Here is a 4,231-nt window from a genome sequence, read left to right as displayed (position 1 = left end):
TCAGGACCCATCTCACCAGCATAGGGTCTGACAATGGATCCAAGGATTTCATCCCTGTACCTAATGGCAGTCAGGGTGCCATTGTCTATCCTGTAGAGGTCTGTGCGCCCCTCCATGGATATGCCTCCCCAGACCATCACTGACCCACCACCACAACGGTCATGCTGAACCATGTTACAGGCAGCAGAACATTCTCAAAAACTTCTCCAGACCCTTTCACGTCTGTCACATGTGCTCAGGGGGAACCTGCTCTCATCTGTGAAAAGTACAGGGTGCCAGTGGTGGACCTGCCAATTCTGGTGTTCAATGGCAAATGCCAATAGAGCTCTATGGTGCCGGGCAGTGAGCACAGGGCCCACTAGAGGATGCTCTCACCCCTTCCCCCCCCTTCCCCCAGCCCCTTCTAATACTTACCGATCTCAATCCAGTGATGTGCACAAGAGCAGAGGCTCTTTTTGCTCTCTCTCCTCATTGGCTCAGATACACAGTGGGAGCCATTGGCTCCATCACAGCCAGTGAGGAGGGAGTGGGGCTCAGGAGCAAGCACACACCAGTGCCCCCATAGCAAGTCACTTGCTATGGGGGCACTCATCAGGGGATGGGGGGCCAAGAGCGCCAGTGGGGCACCCCAGAAGAGGAGATTCAGGGCTGCTCTGTGCAGAACAACTGCACAGAGCAAGTAAGTATAACGTGTATGTTATTTATATTTAAATATAAAGTATTTGTTATATTATATATAGAAAAAAAAACTTTTACCTTTAGTATCACTTTAAGTTCGAAACTGGAAACAAAACAAAAAGAAAAAAAATGAGCAGATTATTTGTAGAAATCCCTTTATCTCTAGTCATTATGTCTTGTGTATGTTGGCAGTACAGAAGTAATGAACATTTAGTCTCCCCTTCACGGAACATTCTGGTGAGGTTGCAATATTCACTGGTTGGGGGCAGGGCTCAGCTACACAGAAAGGCTCTGATTTACTAATGTACATAGACGGTGCCTAGGCACATTTAGACGGCAAAGACATTTACTAAAGAAAGAGTCTAACAAATAGTCCCGAAAGCGAATTTACTAATGGCCACAATACAGGAATCCGACTAAAAAAGCAGACGTCCTAGAAGCATGTCTAACAGAACGAAAAATCACTGCAGAGACATGTTCACATTAAAATTTGCTTTCCCAAATATCTGGACTTCACTTTAGACAATATGGGGTTTATTTACTAAAGCTGGAGAGTCCAAAATCAGACTCCCTTCTGCATAGAAACCAATCAGCTTCTAACCTCAGCTTGTTCAATGAAGCTTTGGCAATGAAACCTGGAAGCTGATTGGTTTCTATGCAGAAGGGAGTCTGATTTTGGACTCTCCAGCTTTAGTAAATAAACCCCTATATTACATTTCAAAAAAAAGTTCAGTGGGTAAAAAATTGTTTAAGGGAATTCATAACAGTGAAGAATTAGATGCTTTTCCAATGTCTATGCAGGGATAGAACTGAGCATGTGCAGAACACAATTTAGCCGTCTGCTGTGGGCGCTTTCTTTTTAGACGCTGTTTAATAGTAAATCTCAGTGTGGAGTCCTCTGACAGGCGGCAATCGATCGAGTCTCCTGTGTGTGACAACCAGCACCATTTATAGCTCTTTATGTATTCATATCTTATGTATTTGATCTCCTTAGTTCTAGTGATTCTATTTTTGTTTCTTATTCTCTATAATTATTTATGTAATGGTTTTACATATTTCAAAGATCTAGATAATATATATTTTGACAGCTGAATCTAAAAATAAAGGTTGGCAATTAAAAATTAAAAAAAAAAATGGTGTGGGGTCCCCCCCAAAATCCATACCAGACCCTTATCCGAGCATGCAGCCCGGCAGGTCAGGAAAAGGAAGGGGGAGGGGTCGAGTGAGTGCCCTCCCTCCTGAACCATACCAGGCCACATGCCCTCAACATGGTTGGGGTGCTTTGGGGCAAGGGGGCTCCCCCCCAAAACACCTTGTCCCCATGTTGATGGGGACAAGGGCCTCTTCCTCACAACCCTAGGCTGTGGTTGTGGAGGTCTGGGGGTGGGAGGGCTTATCAGAATCTGGAAGCCCCCTTTAACAAGGGAACCCCCAGATCCCCCCCATGTGAATGAGTATGGAGTACTCCATATTCATTCACAAAAAGCAAAAAGTGTCTTTGACAAGTTCTTTATTAAAAGAAAAAACTCAAAGAATGTCCCCCACAGTAGATCCAACGTCAATCACGATGCCGACCTGAAAAAAAAAAAAAAAAAAAGAAAACTTGTGCACCTGAAGATGGCTTCTAGCTGTGTGCCTCTGAGCTGCCTTTAAAGTTGATGGATTTCTTTCCATCCAGGAAAGAAAAACATTTGAACTAAGAATGATAATTCTATTTGACACAAAAGATAACAGCCTTAACTTGGACATGGGATTCCTCAACCATTATCCGACAGTTTTATGACTATCTATTAGCTAAAGCTTGACCCCCTCTGTGTGAGTGTTGTATCCCCCCCTCCCCCCTCGCTTTTGATGTATCTTATCTGTAGCCTTTTTTTTTTCTCAATCCCTTCTAACATTCTGCTTAAACTTTGTGATTTGTAATAGTACTGCTTAGACCTGAAGAAGGGGACATACCCCGAAAGCTTGTCCTCAAAATTGTATGTTAGTGCAAATAAAAAAAGTATCACGGACAGTACTCAATTGTTTCTGTCGCAAATGCACTAATACGGCTACAATCACCTCATTTGTAAACCAAAAATTACATTAACTGAGGCCTTGGTAAACCGAGGTACCCCTGTATTAGTATTGCAATCCTTTGTATTGGGATACATAGAACCAACATACATCTGAATTAGCAACATAGCACAACATTTGTGTCACATTGGAGATATCTGGCTAGTTACACTGACCTTGCCCTGGGATTTAGGATTGATTCACAGTACAGAAATACAGGCTGGATTAGTGTCACAGCTCCGTGGATTAGTGGTTAGCACTGCTGCCTCAGAGCACTAGGGTTGTTGGTTTGAATCCCAACCACGGCAATGAAGTTGCATGTTCTCCCTGGGTGGCTGCCCTCACATAGATGTGTTGACAGTATCTTTGCTTTCTGTCTAAATGATCCATAGAATGTGAATTAGAATGAGGCCTTTTCTGTTCAATCACCTTCAAAGCTGCACCTAATGTGAATGTCAAACGATGGGGTGAGATAAGGGCCTGGACTAATGATTGATATTGCTGGTTTGCACTCCGCCCCCTTTTAGGAAGGGTTTGCCAAGCCAAGAGCTGAGATTCCAAAGAAAAAGAGAGGTGGGGGGGAGTGCCCTTTGGGCTAAATCACACAATGGGCACAATTCACTACGCAGTGTCTTACCGTGTCTAAATATGCGGTGGTATCCCTCACAGCATTTTTTAACAAAAGCGTTTGCATTCCCTATAAAAACGCTACTAAAATACTGCATGAGTTATTTTAGCAAGTCAGGCAGGCTTTTAGTAGTGAAAACCAATGCAGCGTTCATGTTGCAGCCGTCAGCGGAGTTCCCCACTGACAGCTGAATATAAAAGAAAGAATTGGCATCAATTAAAAAGAAACAAAAATGGCGTGGGGTCCCCCCTCCCATACATACCAAGCCCTTCGGGTCTGGTATGGATTTGGAGGGGAATCCCCACGCCAACATTTAAAAAAATAACGACGTGGGGTCCCCCCCAAAATCCATAACAGACCCTTACCCGAGCATGCAGATATCGCATGCCTTTAAAGATTTATTTCCTTTGTTGTATTGCCTGCTTGGTTCACACTAGATGCAATTTAAAATCGCGCTTTTGGTTGGCAAATTCACCGTGTTTTCTGTAGATTTCCTAACGAGTTATTGTATTTTCAATTGTGTTTTGCATTGCAATTTTTTTTGTGTGTATCTGTACATGTGTCTGCGTGTATGTACATGTATGTGTGTGTGTACATGTGTCTGTGTGCGTGTGCGTGTGCATGTACATGTGTGTGTGTTCCTATAAGGTAGACTCTTTCCAATCAACTTGCTAGACACTTTTCTGAACACTGAAAGGTCTTAATTGATTGAATTGAGTCTGCCTGAATGTTCAGCATCTGCTGGTAGACTCGATTCTTAGTACATCAGGGCCAAAATGGCTCCATTACTCGTACAAGACATGCAAGTGAAACACAGACAAATGTTACAATGTTACAAATGGAGGCAATGTAAATGAACTCTAAGGAAAA

The sequence above is a fragment of the Staurois parvus genome, unplaced genomic scaffold, assembly GCF_062004578.1.
Source record: "Staurois parvus isolate SC_StPar_1 unplaced genomic scaffold, SC_StPar_1.0 ptg000503l, whole genome shotgun sequence".
Lineage (NCBI taxonomy): Eukaryota > Metazoa > Chordata > Amphibia > Anura > Ranidae > Staurois > Staurois parvus.
Note: the sequence above shows the minus strand (reverse complement) of the source record.